At 43.7% G+C, this 24,675-nt stretch overlaps 1 long non-coding RNA gene across 9 annotated transcripts in view; it reads left to right on the top strand.

The window, feature by feature from the left end:
- The window catches only part of LOC307181459, a 1,863,373-nt gene that overhangs the window by 602,162 nt on the left and 1,236,536 nt on the right, over positions 1-24,675 (top strand). Inside the window, exon 2 of one of the 9 annotated variants that reach the window (XR_013826815.1) lies at positions 21,098-21,179. The exons of the other annotated variants lie outside the window; for them this stretch is intronic. This is a non-coding gene — a long non-coding RNA (uncharacterized lncRNA). The remainder of the gene's footprint in view (positions 1-21,097; positions 21,180-24,675) is intronic. 9 annotated transcript variants of the gene reach the window in all.

Here is a 24,675-nt window from a genome sequence, read left to right as displayed (position 1 = left end):
TGCTCCCGAGTACCAGGGTACGAAAACTGAGACATATTTGAACACATCTCCCGATCACATGGTTGATCATACTCTAGGTTCCACATGCATGTTTTAGCTGAAGGAAGAATACCTTAAACCTGGGTAGTTGAAACCCGTGGAATGGGTACCATGCAATATGACTTCAAAGGGTCTTCATTTGCTCACGAACCTCTCCAGTCCTATCACTGCTGCGTTTATGCCCCTGTACACATGCTTGATTCTCTTTTGGAGACATAGCAATCCATAGGTTTTAAGATACTTACTAGTCAGGTACATTCTTAGGCGTTTAATATGCGGTGTTGAGTCCATTTCGTTGAGCAAGGAGTAGCTCTTGTCTATTCCATATTTGGCTTAAGGAACTTTATCTGTGCTCATTTCAATCTCTGGTTTTATGCAGCACCCCAACTCACCTTTCCCCTTAAGCAAGCATAAGTTGGTTTTCTAAATTTGAGACCCTGTTCTGTTCTGTAATTCAGTTCCTGTGTAGCCAAGTTTACATTCCGTGTATTAGTGATATCTTATGATGTTTCTTTTTCTGTGTGACTTATTTCAGTTAGAACCATCATACCTGAATCCACTCATTGTGCTGCTAAGGGCCTGATGACATAGATTTCATTGCTGAGTGTTATTGCTTTGTAAGTAAATACCACAGCTTCTTTATCCATTTTTCATTTTCTGCGATGTTGAACTTGTACTGTAAACGAGGTTCTTGTAAACAGAGGCGTCCCAAACTTTGGGGTGGCTGTGTCTTTTTTATTTTAATTTCCCTAAGCTATAGGACCATAAGTGGAAGAGCCCTAGGCTCTGTTGCTTTGTTTTTTAGATGTTTCAGGAAACACCATACACTTCTCCCCAGTGGTTGTTGACAATTTACATCCCGCCCATCAGCATAACAAGGCTCCCAGTTCTCCATGGCCTGTCCTGCCTTTCTGGATTTTACACTTTTTTCAGATGGCCCTTTTGACCGGGGGGAAGTGAGACTTCATTGTAGTGCAGATTTCCTTTGCAAGCTTGCTTGGTTGGCCAAAAAGGGCGTATGCGTTTTTTCCTGAATATATTCAGGAAAAAACGCATACGCCCTTTCTGGCCAAGTGCATCATTGTGGACGTTCTGCCTCTTTTCCTATGCTTTCAATGCAATTCCAGTCTACCTCCTGAAATCGGTTTCCTGCAATTCTGCCCCGCTTTCAAGTCCTCTTGGCAGCCTTACTTCAGTCTATTTTTGGACGATAGCTGTCATTTATAACTCTGCAGGTTTGTGAATTACAGTGCCCCTGAGCTCCTTTCTTCAACTCGCTTTCTTGTGACCTGGCCGCAACACCGCAGGATGGCTTCAGGCCCTAATCTGGTTCCGGCACGGCACGCTGAGCCTTTGGTTATTTCCTCTTCCTGGTGGGAAATGAGAGTTAAATTTGCCCGTCCAGACACCTCCAGCTAGTCTCTCATTGGTTCTCGCTATTCCTGTTCATCTTCCGCAGAAATTGCAAACTGGGCCAAACAGGAGGTTAAAGGCGCTGACTCTCCAAGTGGGGAGAGTGTTAGTAAAGCGTCTGGAATATTGCACCCGAGTACCAGGGGAGGAAAACTGAGACATATTTGAACACGTCTCCCGTTCACATGGTTGATCATACTTGGGTTCCACATGCATGTTTTAGCTGAAGGAAGAATACCTTAAACCTGGAGAGTTAAGACCCGTGTAATGGGTACCATGCAATATGACTTCAAAGGGTCTTCATTTGCTCACCGAACCTCTCCAATCCTATCACTTCTGCGTTTATGCCCCTGTACACATGCTTGATTCTCTTTTGGAGACATAGCAATCCATAGGTTTTACGATACTTACTAGTCAGGTACATTCTTAGGCGTTTAATATGCGGTGTTGAGTCCATTTCGTTGAGCAAGGAGTAGCTCTTGTCTATTCCATATTTGACTTAAGGAACATTATCTGTGCTCATTTCAATCTCTGGTTTTATGCAGCACCCCAACTCACCTTTCCCCTTAAGCAAGCATAAGTTGGTTTTCTAAATTTGAGACCCTGTTCTGTTCTGTAATTCAGTTCCTGTGTAGCCAAGTTTACATTCCGTGTATTACTGATATCTTATGATGTTTCTTTTTCTGTGTGACTTATTTCAGTTAGAATCATCATACCTGAATCCACTCATTGTGATGCTAAGGGCCTGATGACATAGATTTCATTGCTGAGTGATATTGCTTTGTAAGTAAATACCACAACTTCTTTATCCATTTTTCACTTTCTGCGATGTTGAACTTGTACTGTAAACGAGGTTCTTGTAAACAGAGGCGTCCCAAACTTTGGGGTGGCTGTGTCTTTTTGATTTTAATTTCCCTAAGCTATAGGACCATAAGTGGAAGAGCCCTAGGCTCTGTTGCTTTGTTTTTTAGATGTTTCAGGAAACACCATACACTTCTCCCCAGTGGTTGTTGGCAATTTACATCCCGCCCATCAGCATAACAAGGCTCCCAGTTCTCCATGGCCTGTCCTGCCTTTCTGGATTTTACACTTTTTTCAGATGGCCCTTTTAACCGGGGAGAAGTGAGACTTCATTGTAGTGCAGATTTCCTTTGCAAGTTTGCTTGGTTCGCCAAAAAGGGCGTATGCGTTTTTTCCTGAATATATTCAGGAAAAAACGCATACGCCCTTTTTAGCCAAGTGCATCATTGTGGACGTTCTGCCTCTTTTCCTATGCTTTCAATGCAATTCCAGTCTACCTCCTGAAATCGGTTTCCTGCAATTCTGCCCCGCTTTCAAGTCCTCTTGGCAGCCTTACTTCAGTATATTTTTGGACGATAGCTGTCATTTATAACTCTGCAGGTTTGTGAATTACAGTGCCCCTGAGCTCCTTTCTTCAACTCGCTTTCTTGTGACCTGGCCGCAACACCGCAGGATGTCTTCAGGCCCTAATCTGGTTCTGGCACGGCATTCTGAGCCTTTGGTTAATTCCTCTTCCTGGTGGGAAATGAGAGTTAAATTTGCCCATCCAGACACCTCCAGCTAGTCTCTCATTGATTCTCGCTATTCCTGTTCATCTTCCGCAGAAGTTGCAAACTGGGCCAAACAGGAGGTTAAAGGGACTGACTCTCCAAGTGGGGAGAGTGTTAGTAAGCGTCTGGAATGTTGCTCCCGAGTACCAGGGTACGAAAACTGAGACATATTTGAACACGTCTCCCGATCACATGGTTGATCATACTCTAGGTTCCACATGCATGTTTTAGCTGAAGGAAGAATACCTTAAACCTGGGTAGTTGAAACCCGTGGAATGGGTACCATGCAATATGACTTCAAAGGGTCTTCATTTGCTCACGAACCTCTCCAGTCCTATCACTGCTGCGTTTATGCCCCTGTACACATGCTTGATTCTCTTTCGGAGACATAGCAATCCATAGGTTTTAAGATACTTACTAGTCAGGTACATTCTTAGGCGTTTAATATGCGGTGTTGAGTCCATTTCGTTGAGCAAGGAGTAGCTCTTGTCTATTCCATATTTGGCTTAAGGAACTTTATCTGTGCTCATTTCAATCTCTGGTTTTATGCAGCACCCCAACTCACCTTTCCCCTTAAGCAAGCATAAGTTGGTTTTCTAAATTTGAGACCCTGTTCTGTTCTGTAATTCAGTTCCTGTGTAGCCAAGTTTACATTCCGTGTATTAGTGATATCTTATGATGTTTCTTTTTCTGTGTGACTTATTTCAGTTAGAACCATCATACCTGAATCCACTCATTTTGCTGCTAAGGGCCTGATGACATAGATTTCATTGCTGAGTGTTATTGCTTTGTAAGTAAATACCACAGCTTCTTTATCCATTTTTCATTTTCTGCGATGTTGAACTTGTACTGTAAACGAGGTTCTTGTAAACAGAGGCGTCCCAAACTTTGGGGTGGCTGTGTCTTTTTTATTTTAATTTCCCTAAGCTATAGGACCATAAGTGGAAGAGCCCTAGGCTCTGTTGCTTTGTTTTTTAGATGTTTCAGGAAACACCATACACTTCTCCCCAGTGGTTGTTGGCAATTTACATCCCGCCCATCAGCATAACAAGGCTCCCAGTTCTCCATGGCCTGTCCTGCCTTTCTGGATTTTACACTTTTTTCAGATGGCCCTTTTGACCGGGGGGAAGTGAGACTTCATTGTAGTGCAGATTTCCTTTGCAAGCTTGCTTGGTTGGCCAAAAAGGGCGTATGCGTTTTTTCCTGAATATATTCAGGAAAAAACGCATACGCCCTTTCTGGCCAAGTGCATCATTGTGGACGTTCTGCCTCTTTTCCTATGCTTTCAATGCAATTCCAGTCTACCTCCTGAAATCGGTTTCCTGCAATTCTGCCCCGCTTTCAAGTCCTCTTGGCAGCCTTACTTCAGTCTATTTTTGGACGATAGCTGTCATTTATAACTCTGCAGGTTTGTGAATTACAGTGCCCCTGAGCTCCTTTCTTCAACTCGCTTTCTTGTGACCTGGCCGCAACACCGCAGGATGGCTTCAGGCCCTAATCTGGTTCCGGCACGGCACGCTGAGCCTTTGGTTATTTCCTCTTCCTGGTGGGAAATGAGAGTTAAATTTGCCCGTCCAGACACCTCCAGCTAGTCTCTCATTGGTTCTCGCTATTCCTGTTCATCTTCCGCAGAAATTGCAAACTGGGCCAAACAGGAGGTTAAAGGCGCTGACTCTCCAAGTGGGGAGAGTGTTAGTAAAGCGTCTGGAATATTGCACCCGAGTACCAGGGGAGGAAAACTGAGACATTTTTGAACACGTCTCCCGTTCACATGGTTGATCATACTTGGGTTCCACATGCATGTTTTAGCTGAAGGAAGAATACCTTAAACCTGGAGAGTTAAGACCCGTGTAATGGGTACCATGCAATATGACTTCAAAGGGTCTTCATTTGCTCACCGAACCTCTCCAATCCTATCACTTCTGCGTTTATGCCCCTGTACACATGCTTGATTCTCTTTTGGAGACATAGCAATCCATAGGTTTTACGATACTTACTAGTCAGGTACATTCTTAGGCGTTTAATATGTGGTGTTGAGTCCATTTCGTTGAGCAAGGAGTAGCTCTTGTCTATTCCATATTTGACTTAAGGAACATTATCTGTGCTCATTTCAATCTCTGGTTTTATGCAGCACCCCAACTCACCTTTCCCCTTAAGCAAGCATAAGTTGGTTTTCTAAATTTGAGACCCTGTTCTGTTCTGTAATTCAGTTCCTGTGTAGCCAAGTTTACATTCCGTGTATTACTGATATCTTATGATGTTTCTTTTTCTGTGTGACTTATTTCAGTTAGAATCATCATACCTGAATCCACTCATTGTGATGCTAAGGGCCTGATGACATAGATTTCATTGCTGAGTGATATTGCTTTGTAAGTAAATACCACAACTTCTTTATCCATTTTTCACTTTCTGCGATGTTGAACTTGTACTGTAAACGAGGTTCTTGTAAACAGAGGCGTCCCAAACTTTGGGGTGGCTGTGTCTTTTTTATTTTAATTTCCCTAAGCTATAGGACCATAAGTGGAAGAGCCCTAGGCTCTGTTGCTTTGTTTTTTAGATGTTTCAGGAAACACCATACACTTCTCCCCAGTGGTTGTTGGCAATTTACATCCCGCCCATCAGCATAACAAGGCTCCCAGTTCTCCATGGCCTGTCCTGCCTTTCTGGATTTTACACTTTTTTCAGATGGCCCTTTTAACCGGGGAGAAGTGAGACTTCATTGTAGTGCAGATTTCCTTTGCAAGTTTGCTTGGTTCGCCAAAAAGGGCGTATGCGTTTTTTCCTGAATATATTCAGGAAAAAACGCATACGCCCTTTTTAGCCAAGTGCATCATTGTGGACGTTCTGCCTCTTTTCCTATGCTTTCAATGCAATTCCAGTCTACCTCCTGAAATCGGTTTCCTGCAATTCTGCCCCGCTTTCAAGTCCTCTTGGCAGCCTTACTTCAGTATATTTTTGGACGATAGCTGTCATTTATAACTCTGCAGGTTTGTGAATTACAGTGCCCCTGAGCTCCTTTCTTCAACTCGCTTTCTTGTGACCTGGCCGCAACACCGCAGGATGTCTTCAGGCCCTAATCTGTTTCTGGCACGGCATTCTGAGCCTTTGGTTAATTCCTCTTCCTGGTGGGAAATGAGAGTTAAATTTGCCCATCCAGACACCTCCAGCTAGTCTCTCATTGATTCTCGCTATTCCTGTTCATCTTCCGCAGAAGTTGCAAACTGGGCCAAACAGGAGGTTAAAGGGACTGACTCTCCAAGTGGGGAGAGTGTTAGTAAGCGTCTGGAATGTTGCTCCCGAGTACCAGGGTACGAAAACTGAGACATATTTGAACACGTCTCCCGATCACATGGTTGATCATACTCTAGGTTCCACATGCATGTTTTAGCTGAAGGAAGAATACCTTAAACCTGGGTAGTTGAAACCCGTGGAATGGGTACCATGCAATATGACTTCAAAGGGTCTTCATTTGCTCACGAACCTCTCCAGTCCTATCACTGCTGCGTTTATGCCCCTGTACACATGCTTGATTCTCTTTCGGAGACATAGCAATCCATAGGTTTTAAGATACTTACTAGTCAGGTACATTCTTAGGCGTTTAATATGCGGTGTTGAGTCCATTTCGTTGAGCAAGGAGTAGCTCTTGTCTATTCCATATTTGGCTTAAGGAACTTTATCTGTGCTCATTTCAATCTCTGGTTTTATGCAGCACCCCAACTCACCTTTCCCCTTAAGCAAGCATAAGTTGGTTTTCTAAATTTGAGACCCTGTTCTGTTCTGTAATTCAGTTCCTGTGTAGCCAAGTTTACATTCCGTGTATTAGTGATATCTTATGATGTTTCTTTTTCTGTGTGACTTATTTCAGTTAGAACCATCATACCTGAATCCACTCATTGTGCTGCTAAGGGCCTGATGACATAGATTTCATTGCTGAGTGTTATTGCTTTGTAAGTAAATACCACAGCTTCTTTATCCATTTTTCATTTTCTGCGATGTTGAACTTGTACTGTAAACGAGGTTCTTGTAAACAGAGGCGTCCCAAACTTTGGGGTGGCTGTGTCTTTTTTATTTTAATTTCCCTAAGCTATAGGACCATAAGTGGAAGAGCCCTAGGCTCTGTTGCTTTGTTTTTTAGATGTTTCAGGAAACACCATACACTTCTCCCCAGTGGTTGTTGGCAATTTACATCCCGCCCTTCAGCATAACAAGGCTCCCAGTTCTCCATGGCCTGTCCTGCCTTTCTGGATTTTACACTTTTTTCAGATGGCCCTTTTGACCGGGGGGAAGTGAGACTTCATTGTAGTGCAGATTTCCTTTGCAAGCTTGCTTGGTTGGCCAAAAAGGGCGTATGCGTTTTTTCCTGAATATATTCAGGAAAAAACGCATACGCCCTTTCTGGCCAAGTGCATCATTGTGGACGTTCTGCCTCTTTTCCTATGCTTTCAATGCAATTCCAGTCTACCTCCTGAAATCGGTTTCCTGCAATTCTGCCCCGCTTTCAAGTCCTCTTGGCAGCCTTACTTCAGTCTATTTTTGGACGATAGCTGTCATTTATAACTCTGCAGGTTTGTGAATTACAGTGCCCCTGAGCTTCTTTCTTCAACTCGCTTTCTTGTGACCTGGCCGCAACACCGCAGGATGGCTTCAGGCCCTAATCTGGTTCCGGCACGGCACGCTGAGCCTTTGGTTATTTCCTCTTCCTGGTGGGAAATGAGAGTTAAATTTGCCCGTCCAGACACCTCCAGCTAGTCTCTCATTGGTTCTCGCTATTCCTGTTCATCTTCCGCAGAAATTGCAAACTGGGCCAAACAGGAGGTTAAAGGCGCTGACTCTCCAAGTGGGGAGAGTGTTAGTAAAGCGTCTGGAATATTGCACCCGAGTACCAGGGGAGGAAAACTGAGACATATTTGAACACGTCTCCCGTTCACATGGTTGATCATACTTGGGTTCCACATGCATGTTTTAGCTGAAGGAAGAATACCTTAAACCTGGAGAGTTAAGACCCGTGTAATGGGTACCATGCAATATGACTTCAAAGGGTCTTCATTTGCTCACCGAACCTCTCCAATCCTATCACTTCTGCGTTTATGCCCCTGTACACATGCTTGATTCTCTTTTGGAGACATAGCAATCCATAGGTTTTACGATACTTACTAGTCAGGTACATTCTTAGGCGTTTAATATGCGGTGTTGAGTCCATTTCGTTGAGCAAGGAGTAGCTCTTGTCTATTCCATATTTGACTTAAGGAACATTATCTGTGCTCATTTCAATCTCTGGTTTTATGCAGCACCCCAACTCACCTTTCCCCTTAAGCAAGCATAAGTTGGTTTTCTAAATTTGAGACCCTGTTCTGTTCTGTAATTCAGTTCCTGTGTAGCCAAGTTTACATTCCGTGTATTAGTGATATCTTATGATGTTTCTTTTTCTGTGTGACTTATTTCAGTTAGAATCATCATACCTGAATCCACTCATTGTGATGCTAAGGGCCTGATGACATAGATTTCATTGCTGAGTGATATTGCTTTGTAAGTAAATACCACAACTACTTTATCCATTTTTCACTTTCTGCGATGTTGAACTTGTACTGTAAACGAGGTTCTTGTAAACAGAGGCGTCCCAAACTTTGGGGTGGCTGTGTCTTTTTTATTTTCATTTCCCTAAGCTATAGGACCATAAGTGGAAGAGCCCTAGGCTCTGTTGCTTTGTTTTTTAGATGTTTCAGGAAACACCATACACTTCTCCCCAGTGGTTGTTGGCAATTTACATCCCGCCCATCAGCATAACAAGGCTCCCAGTTCTCCATGGCCTGTCCTGCCTTTCTGGATTTTACACTTTTTTCAGATGGCCCTTTTGACCGGGGGGAAGTGAGACTTCATTGCAGTGCAGATTTCCTTTGCAAGCTTGCTTGGTTGGCCAAAAAGGGCGTATGCGTTTTTTCCTGAATATATTCAGGAAAAAACGCATACGCCCTTTCTGGCCAAGTGCATCATTGTGGACGTTCTGCCTCTTTTCCTATGCTTTCAATGCAATTCCAGTCTACCTCCTGAAATCGGTTTCCTGCAATTCTGCCCCGCTTTCAAGTCCTCTTGGCAGCCTTACTTCAGTCTATTTTTGGACGATAGCTGTCATTTATAACTCTGCAGGTTTGTGAATTACAGTGCCCCTGAGCTCCTTTCTTCAACTCGCTTTCTTGTGACCTGGCCGCAACACCGCAGGATGGCTTCAGGCCCTAATCTGGTTCCGGCACGGCACGCTGAGCCTTTGGTTATTTCCTCTTCCTGGTGGGAAATGAGAGTTAAATTTGCCCGTCCAGACACCTCCAGCTAGTCTCTCATTGGTTCTCGCTATTCCTGTTCATCTTCCGCAGAAATTGCAAACTGGGCCAAACAGGAGGTTAAAGGCGCTGACTCTCCAAGTGGGGAGAGTGTTAGTAAAGCGTCTGGAATATTGCACCCGAGTACCAGGGGAGGAAAACTGAGACATATTTGAACACGTCTCCCGTTCACATGGTTGATCATACTTGGGTTCCACATGCATGTTTTAGCTGAAGGAAGAATACCTTAAACCTGGAGAGTTAAGACCCGTGTAATGGGTACCATGCAATATGACTTCAAAGGGTCTTCATTTGCTCACCGAACCTCTCCAATCCTATCACTTCTGCGGTTATGCCCCTGTACACATGCTTGATTCTCTTTTGGAGACATAGCAATCCATAGGTTTTAAGATACTTACTAGTCAGGTACATTCTTAGGCGTTTAATATGCGGTGTTGAGTCCATTTCGTTGAGCAAGGAGTAGCTCTTGTCTATTCCATATTTGACTTAAGGAACTTTATCTGTGCTCATTTCAATCTCTGGTTTTATGCAGCACCCCAACTCACCTTTCCCCTTAAGCAAGCATAAGTTGGTTTTCTAAATTTGAGACCCTGTTCTGTTCTGTAATTCAGTTCCTGTGTAGCCAAGTTTACATTCCGTGTATTACTGATATCTTATGATGTTTCTTTTTCTGTGTGACTTATTTCAGTTAGAATCATCATACCTGAATCCACTCATTGTGATGCTAAGGGCCTGATGACATAGATTTCATTGCTGAGTGATATTGCTTTGTAAGTAAATACCACAACTTCTTTATCAATTTTTCACTTTCTGCGATGTTGAACTTGTACTGTAAACGAGGTTCTTGTAAACAGAGGCGTCCCAAACTTTGGGGTGGCTGTGTCTTTTTTATTTTAATTTCCCTAAGCTATAGGACCATAAGTGGAAGAGCCCTAGGCTCTGTTGCTTTGTTTTTTAGATGTTTCAGGAAACACCATACACTTCTCCCCAGTGGTTGTTGGCAATTTACATCCCGCCCATCAGCATAACAAGGCTCCCAGTTCTCCATGGCCTGTCCTGCCTTTCTGGATTTTACACTTTTTTCAGATGGCCCTTTTGACCGGGGGGAAGTGAGACTTCATTGTAGTGCAGATTTCCTTTGCAAGCTTGCTTGGTTGGCCAAAAAGGGCGTATGCGTTTTTTCCTGAATATATTCAGGAAAAAAGGCATACGCCCTTTCTGGCCAAGTGCATCATTGTGGACGTTCTGCCTCTTTTCCTATGCTTTCAATGCAATTCCAGTCTACCTCCTGAAATCGGTTTCCTGCAATTCTGCCCCGCTTTCAAGTCCTCTTGCCAGCCTTACTTCAGTCTATTTTTGGACGATAGCTGTCATTTATAACTCTGCAGGTTTGTGAATTACAGTGCCCCTGAGCTCCTTTCTTCAACTTGCTTTCTTGTGACCTGGCCGCAACACCGCAGGATGACTTCAGGCCCTAATCTGGTTCCGGCATGGCACGCTGAGCCTTTGGTTATTTCCTCTTCCTGGTGGGAAATGAGAGTTAAATTTGCCCGTCCAGACACCTCCAGCTAGTCTCTCATTGGTTCTCGCTATTCCTGTTCATCTTCCGCAGAAATTGCAAACTGGGCCAAACAGGAGGTTAAAGGCGCTGACTCTCCAAGTGGGGAGAGTGTTAGTAAAGCGTCTGGAATATTGCACCCGAGTACCAGGGGAGGAAAACTGAGACATATTTGAACACGTCTCCCGTTCACATGGTTGATCATACTTGGGTTCCACATGCATGTTTTAGCTGAAGGAAGAATACCTTAAACCTGGAGAGTTAAGACCCGTGTAATGGGTACCATGCAATATGACTTCAAAGGGTCTTCATTTGCTCACCGAACCTCTCCAATCCTATCACTTCTGCGGTTATGCCCCTGTACACATGCTTGATTCTCTTTTGGAGACATAGCAATCCATAGGTTTTACGATACTTACTAGTCAGGTACATTCTTAGGCGTTTAATATGCGGTGTTGAGTCCATTTCGTTGAGCAAGGAGTAGCTCTTGTCTATTCCATATTTGACTTAAGGAACTTTATCTGTGCTCATTTCAATCTCTGGTTTTATGCAGCACCCCAACTCACCTTTCCCCTTAAGCAAGCATAAGTTGGTTTTCTAAATTTGAGACCCTGTTCTGTTCTGTAATTCAGTTCCTGTGTAGCCAAGTTTACATTCCGTGTATTACTGATATCTTATGATGTTTCTTTTTCTGTGTGACTTATTTCAGTTAGAATCATCATACCTGAATCCACTCATTGTGATGCTAAGGGCCTGATGACATAGATTTCATTGCTGAGTGATATTGCTTTGTAAGTAAATACCACAACTTCTTTATCAATTTTTCACTTTCTGCGATGTTGAACTTGTACTGTAAACGAGGTTCTTGTAAACAGAGGCGTCCCAAACTTTGGGGTGGCTGTGTCTTTTTTATTTTAATTTCCCTAAGCTATAGGACCATAAGTGGAAGAGCCCTAGGCTCTGTTGCTTTGTTTTTTAGATGTTTCAGGAAACACCATACACTTCTCCCCAGTGGTTGTTGGCAATTTACATCCCGCCCATCAGCATAACAAGGCTCCCAGTTCTCCATGGCCTGTCCTGCCTTTCTGGATTTTACACTTTTTTCAGATGGCCCTTTTGACCGGGGGGAAGTGAGACTTCATTGTAGTGCAGATTTCCTTTGCAAGCTTGCTTGGTTGGCCAAAAAGGGCGTATGCGTTTTTTCCTGAATATATTCAGGAAAAAAGGCATACGCCCTTTCTGGCCAAGTGCATCATTGTGGACGTTCTGCCTCTTTTCCTATGCTTTCAATGCAATTCCAGTCTACCTCCTGAAATCGGTTTCCTGCAATTCTGCCCTGCTTTCAAGTCCTCTTGCCAGCCTTACTTCAGTCTATTTTTGGACGATAGCTGTCATTTATAACTCTGCAGGTTTGTGAATTACAGTGCCCCTGAGCTCCTTTCTTCAACTCGCTTTCTTGTGACCTGGCCGCAACACCGCAGGATGACTTCAGGCCCTAATCTGGTTCTGGCATGGCACGCTGAGCCTTTGGTTATTTCCTCTTCCTGGTGGGAAATGAGAGTTAAATTTGCCCGTCCAGACACCTCCAGCTAGTCTCTCATTGGTTCTCGCTATTCCTGTTCATCTTCCGCAGAAATTGCAAACTGGGCCAAACAGGAGGTTAAAGGCGTTGACTCTCCAAGTGGGGAGAGTGTTAGTAAAGCGTCTGGAATATTGCACCCGAGTACCAGGGGAGGAAAACTGAGACATATTTGAACACGTCTCCCGTTCACATGGTTGATCATACTTGGGTTCCACATGCATGTTTTAGCTGAAGGAAGAATACCTTAAACCTGGAGAGTTAAGACCCGTGTAATGGGTACCATGCAATATGACTTCAAAGGGTCTTCATTTGCTCACCGAACCTCTCCAATCCTATCACTTCTGCGTTAATGCCCCTGTACACATGCTTGATTCTCTTTTGGAGACATAGCAATCCATAGGTTTTACGATACTTACTAGTCAGGTACATTCTTAGGCGTTTAATATGCGGTGTTGAGTCCATTTCGTTGAGCAAGGAGTAGCTCTTGTCTATTCCATATTTGACTTAAGGAACATTATCTGTGCTCATTTCAATCTCTGGTTTTATGCAGCACCCCAACTCACCTTTCCCCTTAAGCAAGCATAAGTTGTTTTTCTAAATTTGAGACCCTGTTCTGTTCTGTAATTCAGTTCCTGTGTAGCCAAGATTACATTCCATGTATTACTGATATCTTATGATGTTTCTTTTTCTGTGTGACTTATTTCAGTTAGAATCATCATACCTGAATCCACTCATTGTGATGCTAAGGGCCTGATGACATAGATTTCATTGCTGAGTGATATTGCTTTGTAAGTAAATACCACAACTTCTTTATCAATTTTTCACTTTCTGCGATGTTGAACTTGTACTGTAAACGAGGTTCTTGTAAACAGAGGCGTCCCAAACTTTGGGGTGGCTGTGTCTTTTTGATTTTAATTTCCCTAAGCTATAGGACCATAAGTGGAAGAGCCCTAGGCTCTGTTGCTTTGTTTTTTAGATGTTTCAGGAAACACCATACACTTCTCCCCAGTGGTTGTTGGCAATTTACATCCCGCCCATCAGCATAACAAGGCTCCCAGTTCTCCATGGCCTGTCCTGCCTTTCTGGATTTTACACTTTTTTCAGATGGCCCTTTTGACCGGGGGGAAGTGAGACTTCATTGTAGTGCAGATTTCCTTTGCAAGCTTGCTTGGTTGGCCAAAAAGGGCGTATGCGTTTTTTCCTGAATATATTCAGGAAAAAAGGCATACGCCCTTTCTGGCCAAGTGCATCATTGTGGACGTTCTGCCTCTTTTCCTATGCTTTCAATGCAATTCCAGTCTACCTCCTGAAATCGGTTTCCTGCAATTCTGCCCCGCTTTCAAGTCCTCTTGCCAGCCTTACTTCAGTCTATTTTTGGACGATAGCTGTCATTTATAACTCTGCAGGTTTGTGAATTACAGTGCCCCTGAGCTCCTTTCTTCAACTCGCTTTCTTGTGACCTGGCCGCAACACCGCAGGATGACTTCAGGCCCTAATCTGGTTCTGGCACGGCACGCTGAGCCTTTGGTTATTTCCTCTTCCTGGTGGGAAATGAGAGTTAAATTTGCCCGTCCAGACACCTCCAGCTAGTCTCTCATTGGTTCTCGCTATTCCTGTTCATCTTCCGCAGAAATTGCAAACTGGGCCAAACAGGAGGTTAAAGGCGCTGACTCTCCAAGTGGGGAGAGTGTTAGTAAAGCGTCTGGAATGTTGCACCCGAGTACCAGGGGAGGAAAACTGAGACATATTTGAACACGTCTCCCGTTCACATGGTTGATCATACTTGGGTTCCACATGCATGTTTTAGCTGAAGGAAGAATACCTTAAACCTGGAGAGTTGAGACCCGTGTAATGGGTACCATGCAATATGACTTCAAAGGGTCTTCATTTGCTCACCGAACCTCTCCAATCCTATCACTTCTGCGTTTATGCCCCTGTACACATACTTGATTCTCTTTTGGAGACATAGCAATCCATAGGTTTTACGATACTTACTAGTCAGGTACATTCTTAGGCGTTTAATATGCGGTGTTGAGTCCATTTCGTTGAGCAAGGAGTAGCTCTTGTCTATTCCATATTTGACTTAAGGAACATTATCTGTGCTCATTTCAATCTCTGGTTTTATGCAGCACCCCAACTCACCTTTCCCCTTAAGCAAGCATAAGTTGGTTTTCTAAATTTGAGACCCTGTTCTGTTCTGTAATTCAGTTCCTGTGTAGCCAAGTTTACATTCCGTGTATTACTGATATCTTATGATGTTTCTTTTTCTGTGTGACTTACTTCAGTTAGAATCATCATACCTGAATCCACTCATTGTGCTGCTAAGGGCCTGATGACACAGATTTCATTGCTGAGTGATATTGCTTTGTAAGTAAATACCACAACTTCTTTATCCATTTTTCACTTTCTGCGATGTTGAACTTGTACTGTAAACGAGGTTCTTGTAAACAGAGGCGTCCCAAACTTTGGGGTGGCTGTGTCTTTTTGATTTTAATTTTCCTAAGCTATAGGACCATAAGTGGCAGTGCCCTAGGCTCTGTTGCTTTGTTTTTTAGATGTTTCAGGAAACACCATACACTTCTCCCGAGTGTCTGTTGGCAATTTACATCCCGCCCATCAGCATAACAAGGCTCCCAGTTCTCCATGGCCTGTCCTGCCTTTCTGGATTTTACACTTTTTTCAGATGGCCCTTTTGACCGGGGGGAAGTGAGACTTCATTGTAGTGCAGATTTTCTTTGCAAGCTTGCTTGGTTGGCCAAAAAGGGCGTATGCGTTTTTTCCTGAATATATTCAGGAAAAAACGCATACGCCCTTTTTGGCCAAGTGCATCATTGTGGACGTTCTGCCTCTTTTCCTATGCTTTCAATGCAATTCCAGTCTACCTCCTGAAATCGGTTTCCTGCAATTCTGCCCCGCTTTCAAGTCCTCTTGGCAGCCTTACTTCAGTCTATTTTTGGACGATAGCTGTCATTTATAACTCTGCAGGTTTGTGAATTACAGTGCCCCTGAGCTCCTTTCTTCAACTCGCTTTCTTGTGACCTGGCCGCAACACCGCAGGATGGATTCAGGCCCTAATCTGGTTCCGGCACGGCACGCTGAGCCTTTGGTTATTTCCTCTTCCTGGTGGGAAATGAGAGTTAAATTTGCCCGTCCAGACACCTCCAGCTAGTCTCTCATTGGTTCTCGCTATTCCTGTTCATCTTCCGCAGAAATTGCAAACTGGGCCAAACAGGAGGTTAAAGGCGCTGACTCTCCAAGTGGGGAGAGTGTTAGTAAAGCGTCTGGAATGTTGCACCCGAGTACCAGGGGAGGAAAACTGAGACATATTTGAACACGTCTCCCGTTCACATGGTTGATCATACTTGGGTTCCACATGCATGTTTTAGCTGAAGGAAGAATACCTTAAACCTGGAGAGTTGAGACCCGTGTAATGGGTACCATGCAATATGACTTCAAAGGGTCTTCATTTGCTCACCGAACCTCTCCAATCCTATCACTTCTGCGTTTATGCCCCTGTACACATGCTTGATTCTCTTTTGGAGACATAGCAATCCATAGGTTTTACGATACTTACTAGTCAGGTACATTCTTAGGCGTTTAATATGCGGTGTTGAGTCCATTTCGTTGAGCAAGGAGTAGCTCTTGTCTATTCCATATTTGACTTAAGGAACATTATCTGTGCTCATTTCAATCTCTGGTTTTATGCAACACCCCAACTCACCTTTCCCCTTAAGCAAGCATAAGTTGGTTTTCTAAATTTGAGACCCTGTTCTGTTCTGTAATTCAGTTCCTGTGTAGCCAAGTTTACATTCCGTGTATTACTGATATCTTATGATGTTTCTTTTTCTGTGTGACTTATTTCAGTTAGAATCATCATACCTGAATCCACTCATTGTGATGCTAAGGGCCTGATGACATAGATTTCATTGCTGAGTGATATTGCTTTGTAAGTAAATTCCACAACTTCTTTATCCATTTTTCACTTTCTGCGATGTTGAACTTGTACTGTAAACCAGGTTCTTGTAAACAGAGGCGTCCCAAACTTTGGGGTGGCTGTGTCTTTTTGATTTTAATTTCCCTAGGCTATAGGACCATAAGTGGCAGTGCCCTAGCCTCTGTTGCTTTGTTTTTTAGATGTTTCAGGAAACACCATACACTTCTCCCCAGTGGTTGTTGGCAATTTACATCCCGCCCATCAGCATAACAAGGCTCCCAGTTCTCCATGGCCTGTCCTGCCTTTCTGGATTTTACACTTTTTTCAGATGGCCCTTTTAACCGGGGAGAAGTGAGACTTCATTGTAGTGCAGATTTCCTTTGCAAGTTTGCTTGGTTCGCCAAAAAGGGCGTATGCGTTTTTTCCTGAATATATTCAGGAAAAAACGCATACGCCCTTTTTAGCCAAGTGCATCATTGTGGACGTTCTGCCTCTTTTCCTATGCTTTCAATGCAATTCCAGTCTACCTCCTGAAATCGGTTTCCTGCAATTCTGCCCCGCTTTCAAGTCCTCTTGGCAGCCTTACTTCAGTATATTTTTGGACGATAGCTGTCATTTATAAGTCTGCAGGATTGTGAATTACAGTGCCCCTGAGCTCCTTTCTTCAACTCGCTTTCTTGTGACCTGGCCGCAACACCGCAGGATGTCTTCAGGCCCTAATCTGGTTCTGGCACGGCATTCTGGGCCTTTGGTTAATTCCTCTACCTGGTGGGAAATGAGAGTTAAATTTGCCCATCCAGACACCTCCAGCTAGTCTCTCATTGATTCTCGCTATTCCTGTTCATCTTCCGCAGAAATTGCAAACTGGGCCAAACAGGAGGTTAAAGGGACTGACTCTCCAAGTGGGGAGAGTGTTAGTAAGCGTCTGGAATGTTGCTCCCGAGTACCAGGGTACGAAAACTGAGACATATTTGAACACGTCTCCCGATCACATGGTTGATCATACTCTAGGTTCCACATGCATGTTTTAGCTGAAGGAAGAATACCTTAAACCTGGGTAGTTGAAACCCGTGGAATGGGTACCATGCAATATGACTTCAAAGGGTCTTCATTTGCTCACGAACCTCTCCAGTCCTATCACTGCTGCGTTTATGCCCCTGTACACATGCTTGATTCTCTTTCGGAGACATAGCAATCCATAGGTTTTAAGATACTTACTAGTCAGGTACATTCTTAGGCGTTTAATATGCGGTGTTGAGTCCATTTCGTTGAGCAAGGAGTAGCTCTTGTCTATTCCATATTTGGCTTAAGGAACTTTATCTGTGCTCATTTCAATCTCTGGTTTTATGCAGCACCCCAACTCACCTTTACCCTTAAGCAAGCATAAGTTGGTTTTCTAAATTTGAGACCCTGTTCTGTTCTGTAATTCAGTTCCTGTGTAGCCAAGTTTACATTCCGTGTATTAGTGATATCTTATGATGTTTCTTTTTCTGTGTGACTTATTTCAGTTAGAACCATCATACCTGAATCCACTCATTGTGCTGCTAAGGGCCTGATGACATAGATTTCATTGCTGAGTGTTATTGCTTTGTAAGTAAATACCACATCTTCTTTATCCATTTTTCATTTTCTGCGATGTTGAACTTGTACTGTAAACGAGGTTCTTGTAAACAGAGGCGTCCCAAACTTTGGGGTGGCTGTGTCTTTTTTATTTTAATTTCCCTAAGCTATAGGACCATAAGTGGAAGAGCCCTAGGCTCTGTTGCTTTGTTTTTTAGATGTTTCAGGAAACACCATACACTTCTCCCCAGTGGTTGTTGGCAATTTACATCCCGCCCATCAGCATAACAAGGCTCCCAGTTCTCCATGGCCTGTCCTGCCTTTCTGGATTTTACACTTTTTTCAGATGGCCCTTTTGACCGGGGGGAAGTGAGACTTCATTGTAGTGCAGATTTCCTTTGCAAGCTTGCTTGGTTGGCCAAAAAGGGCGTATGCGTTTTTTCCTGAATATATTCAGGAAAAAACGCATACACCCTTTTTGGCCAAGTGCATCATTGTGGACGTTCTGCCTCTTTTCCTATGCTTTCAATGCAATTCCAGTCTACCTCCTGAAATCGGTTTCCTGCAATTCTGCCCCGCTTTCAAGTCCTCTTGGCAGCCTTACTTCAGTCTATTTTTGGACGATAGCTGTCATTTATAACTCTGCAGGTTTGTGAATTACAGTGCCCCTGAGCTCCTTTCTTCAACTCGCTTTCTTGTGACCTGGCCGCAACACCGCAGGATGGATTCAGGCCCTAATCTGGTTCCGGCACGGCACGCTGAGCCTTTGGTTATTTCCTCTTCCTGGTGGGAAATGAGAGTTAAATTTGCCCGTCCAGACACCTCCAGCTAGTCTCTCATTGGTTCTCGCTATTCCTGTTCATCTTCCGCAGAAATTGCAAACTGGGCCAAACAGGAGGTTAAAGGCGCTGACTCTCCAAGTGGGGAGAGTGTTAGTAAAGCGTCTGGAATGTTGCACCCGAGTACCAGGGGAGGAAAACTGAGACATATTTGAACACGTCTCCCGTTCACATGGTTGATCATACTTGGGTTCCACATGCATGTTTTAGCTGAAGGAAGAATACCTTAAACCTGGAGAGTTGAGACCCGTGTAATGGGTACTATGCAATATGACTTCAAAGGGTCTTCATTTGCTCACCGAACCTCTCCAATCCTATCACTTCTGCGTTTATGCCCCTGTACACATGCTTGATTCTCTTTTGGAGACATAGCAATCCATAGGTTTTACGATACTTACTAGTCAGGTACATTCTTAGGCGTTTAATATGCGGTGTTGAGTCCATTTCGTTGAGCAAGGAGTAGCTCTTGTCTATTCCATATTTGACTTAAGGAACATTATCTGTGCTCATTTCAATCTCTGGTTTTATGCAGCACCCCAACTCACCTTTCCCCTTAAGCAAGCATAAGTTGGTTTTCTAAATTTGAGACCCTGTTCTGTTCTGTAATTCAGTTCCTGTGTAGCCAAGTTTACATTCCGTGTATTACTGATATCTTATGATGTTTCTTTTTCTGTGTGACTTATTTCAGTTAGAATCATCATACCTGAATCCACTCATTGTGATGCTAAGGGCCTGATGACATAGATTTCATTGCTGAGTGATATTGCTTTGTAAGTAAATACCACAACTTCTTTATCCATTTTTCACTTTCTGCGATGTTGAACTTGTACTGTAAACGAGGTTCTTGTAAACAGAGGCATCCCAAACTTTGGGGTGGCTGTGTCTTTTTGATTTTAATTTCCCTAAGCTATAGGACCATAAGTGGCAGTGCCCTAGGCTCTGTTGCTTTGTTTTTTAGATGTTTCAGGAAACATCATACACTTCTCCCGAGTGGTTGTTGGCAATTTACATCCCGCCCATCAGCATAACAAGGCTCCCAGTTCTCCATGGCCTGTCCTGCCTTTCTGGATTTTACACTTTTTTCAGATGGCCCTCTTAACCGGGGAGAAGTGAGACTTCATTGTAGTGCAGATTTCCTTTGCAAGTTTGCTTGGTTCGCCAAAAAGGGCGTATGCGTTTTTTCCTGAATATATTCAGGAAAAAACGCATACGCCCTTTTTAGCCAAGTGCATCATTGTGGACGTTCTGCCTCTTTTCCTATGCTTTCAGTGCAATTCCAGTCTACCTCCTGAAATCGGTTTCCTGCAATTCTGCCCCGCTTTCAAGTCCTCTTGGCAGCCTTACTTCAGTATATTTTTGGACGATAGCTGTCATTTATAAGTCTGCAGGTTTGTGAATTACAGTGCCCCTGAGCTCCTTTCTTCAACTCGCTTTCTTGTGACCTGGCCGCAACACCGCAGGATGGCTTCAGGCCCTAATCTGGTTCTGGCACGGCACGCTGAGCCTTTGGTTAATTCCTCTACCTGGTGGGAAATGAGAGTTAAATTTGCCCATCCAGACACCTCCAGCTAGTCTCTCATTGATTCTCGCTATTCCTGTTCATCTTCCGCAGAAATTGCAAACTGGGCCAAACAGGAGGTTAAAGGGACTGACTCTCCAAGTGGGGAGAGTGTTAGTAAGCGTCTGGAATGTTGCTCCCGAGTACCAGGGTACGAAAACTGAGACATATTTGAACACGTCTCCCGATCACATGGTTGATCATACTCTAGGTTCCACATGCATGTTTTAGCTGAAGGAAGAATACCTTAAACCTGGGTAGTTGAAACCCGTGGAATGGGTACCATGCAATATGACTTCAAAGGGTCTTCATTTGCTCACGAACCTCTCCAGTCCTATCACTGCTGCGTTTATGCCCCTGTACACATGCTTGATTCTCTTTCGGAGACATAGCAATCCATAGGTTTTAAGATACTTACTAGTCAGGTACATTCTTAGGCGTTTAATATGCGGTGTTGAGTCCATTTCGTTGAGCAAGGAGTAGCTCTTGTCTATTCCATATTTGGCTTAAGGAACTTTATCTGTGCTCATTTCAATCTCTGGTTTTATGCAGCACCCCAACTCACCTTTCCCCTTAAGCAAGCATAAGTTGGTTTTCTAAATTTGAGACCCTGTTCTGTTCTGTAATTCAGTTCCTGTGTAGCCAAGTTTACATTCCGTGTATTAGTGATATCTTATGATGTTTCTTTTTCTGTGTGACTTATTTCAGTTAGAACCATCATACCTGAATCCACTCATTGTGGTGCTAAGGGCCTGATGACATAGATTTCATTGCTGAGTGTTATTGCTTTGTAAGTAAATACCACAGCTTCTTTATCCATTTTTCATTTTCTGCGATGTTGAACTTGTACTGTAAACGAGGTTCTTGTAAACAGAGGCGTCCCAAACTTTGGGGTGGCTGTGTCTTTTTTATTTTAATTTCCCTAAGCTATAGGACCATAAGTGGAAGAGCCCTAGGCTCTGTTGCTTTGTTTTTTAGATGTTTCAGGAAACACCATACACTTCTCCCCAGTGGTTGTTGGCAATTTACATCCCGCCCATCAGCATAACAAGGCTCCCAGTTCTCCATGGCCTGTCCTGCCTTTCTGGATTTTACACTTTTTTCAGATGGCCCTTTTGACCGGGGGGAAGTGAGACTTCATTGTAGTGCAGATTTCCTTTGCAAGCTTGCTTGGTTGGCCAAAAAGGGCGTATGCGTTTTTTCCTGAATATATTCAGGAAAAAACGCATACGCCCTTTCTGGCCAAGTGCATCATTGTGGACGTTCTGCCTCTTTTCCTATGCTTTCAATGCAATTCCAGTCTACCTCCTGAAATCGGTTTCCTGCAATTCTGCCCCGCTTTCAAGTCCTCTTGGCAGCCTTACTTCAGTCTATTTTTGGACGATAGCTGTCATTTATAACTCTGCAGGTTTGTGAATTACAGTGCCCCTGAGCTCCTTTCTTCAACTCGCTTTCTTGTGACCTGGCCGCAACACCGCAGGATGGCTTCAGGCCCTAATCTGGTTCCGGCACGGCACGCTGAGCCTTTGGTTATTTCCTCTTCCTGGTGGGAAATGAGAGTTAAATTTGCCCGTCCAGACACCTCCAGCTAGTCTCTCATTGGTTCTCGCTATTCCTGTTCATCTTCCGCAGAAATTGCAAACTGGGCCAAACAGGAGGTTAAAGGCGCTGACTCTCCAAGTGGGGAGAGTGTTAGTAAAGCGTCTGGAATATTGCACCCGAGTACCAGGGGAGGAAAACTGAGACATATTTGAACACGTCTCCCGTTCACATGGTTGATCATACTTGGGTTCCACATGCATGTTTTAGCTGAAGGAAGAATACCTTAAACCTGGAGAGTTAAGACCCGTGTAATGGGTACCATGCAATATGACTTCAAAGGGTCTTCATTTGCTCACCGAACCTCTCCAATCCTATCACTTCTGCGTTTATGCCCCTGTACACATGCTTGATTCTCTTTTGGAGACATAGCAATCCATAGGTTTTACGATACTTACTAGTCAGGTACATTCTTAGGCGTTTAATATGCGGTGTTGAGTCCATTTCGTTGAGCAAGGAGTAGCTCTTGTCTATTCCATATTTGACTTAAGGAACATTATCTGTGCTCATTTCAATCTCTGGTTTTATGCAGCACCCCAACTCACCTTTCCCCTTAAGCAAGCATAAGTTGGTTTTCTAAATTTGAGACCCTGTTCTGTTCTGTAATTCAGTTCCTGTGTAGCCAAGTTTACATTCCGTGTATTAGTGATATCTTATGATGTTTCTTTTTCTGTGTGACTTATTTCAGTTAGAATCATCATACCTGAATCCACTCATTGTGATGCTAAGGGCCTGATGACATAGATTTCATTGCTGAGTGATATTGCTTTGTAAGTAAATACCACAACTACTTTATCCATTTTTCACTTTCTGCGATGTTGAACTTGTACTGTAAACGAGGTTCTTGTAAACAGAGGCGTCCCAAACTTTGGGGTGGCTGTGTCTTTTTGATTTTCATTTCCCTAAGCTATAGGACCATAAGTGGAAGAGCCCTAGGCTCTGTTGCTTTGTTTTTTAGATGTTTCAGGAAACACCATACACTTCTCCCCAGTGGTTGTTGGCAATTTACATCCCGCCCATCAGCATAACAAGGCTCCCAGTTCTCCATGGCCTGTCCTGCCTTTCTGGATTTTACACTTTTTTCAGATGGCCCTTTTGACCGGGGGGAAGTGAGACTTCATTGTAGTGCAGATTTCCTTTGCAAGCTTGCTTGGTTGGCCAAAAAGGGCGTATGCGTTTTTTCCTGAATATATTAAGGAAAAAACGCATACGCCCTTTCTGGCCAAGTGCATCATTGTGGACGTTCTGCCTCTTTTCCTATGCTTTCAATGCAATTCCAGTCTACCTCCTGAAATCGGTTTCCTGCAATTCTGCCCCGCTTTCAAGTCCTCTTGGCAGCCTTACTTCAGTCTATTTTTGGACGATAGCTGTCATTTATAACTCTGCAGGTTTGTGAATTACAGTGCCCCTGAGCTCCTTTCTTCAACTCGCTTTCTTGTGACCTGGCTGCAACACCGCAGGATGGCTTCAGGCCCTAATCTGGTTCCGGCACGGCACGCTGAGCCTTTGGTTATTTCCTCTTCCTGGTGGGAAATGAGAGTTAAATTTGCCCGTCCAGACACCTCCAGCTAGTCTCTCATTGGTTCTCGCTATTCCTGTTCATCTTCCGCAGAAATTGCAAACTGGGCCAAACAGGAGGTTAAAGGCGCTGACTCTCCAAGTGGGGAGAGTGTTAGTAAAGCGTCTGGAATATTGCACCCGAGTACCAGGGGAGGAAAACTGAGACATATTTGAACACGTCTCCCGTTCACATGGTTGATCATACTTGGGTTCCACATGCATGTTTTAGCTGAAGGAAGAATACCTTAAACCTGGAGAGTTAAGACCCGTGTAATGGGTACCATGCAATATGACTTCAAAGGGTCTTCATTTGCTCACCGAACCTCTCCAATCCTATCACTTCTGCGTTTATGCCCCTGTACACATGCTTGATTCTCTTTTGGAGACATAGCAATCCATAGGTTTTACGATACTTACTAGTCAGGTACATTCTTAGGCGTTTAATATGCGGTGTTGAGTCCATTTCGTTGAGCAAGGAGTAGCTCTTGTCTATTCCATATTTGACTTAAGGAACATTATCTGTGCTCATTTCAATCTCTGGTTTTATGCAGCACCCCAACTCACCTTTCCCCTTAAGCAAGCATAAGTTGGTTTTCTAAATTTGAGACCCTGTTCTGTTCTGTAATTCAGTTCCTGTGTAGCCAAGTTTACATTCCGTGTATTACTGATATCTTATGATGTTTCTTTTTCTGTGTGACTTATTTCAGTTAGAATCATCATACCTGAATCCACTCATTGTGATGCTAAGGGCCTGATGACATAGATTTCATTGCTGAGTGATATTGCTTTGTAAGTAAATACGACAACTACTTTATCCATTTTTCACTTTCTGCGATGTTGAACTTGTACTGTAAACGAGGTTCTTGTAAACAGAGGCGTCCCAAACTTTGGGGTGGCTGTGTCTTTTTTATTTTCATTTCCCTAAGCTATAGGACCATAAGTGGAAGAGCCCTAGGCTCTGTTGCTTTGTTTTTTAGATGTTTCAGGAAACACCATACACTTCTCCCCAGTGGTTGTTGGCAATTTACATCCCACCCATCAGCATAACAAGGCTCCCAGTTCTCCATGGCCTGTCCTGCCTTTCTGGATTTTACACTTTTTTCAGATGGCCCTTTTGACCGGGGGGA

The sequence above is a fragment of the Stenella coeruleoalba genome (genome assembly GCF_951394435.1).
Source record: "Stenella coeruleoalba genome assembly, contig: scaffold_37, whole genome shotgun sequence".
NCBI lineage: Eukaryota > Metazoa > Chordata > Mammalia > Artiodactyla > Delphinidae > Stenella > Stenella coeruleoalba.
Note: the sequence above shows the minus strand (reverse complement) of the source record. Positions and strands in the feature narration are given on the sequence as shown.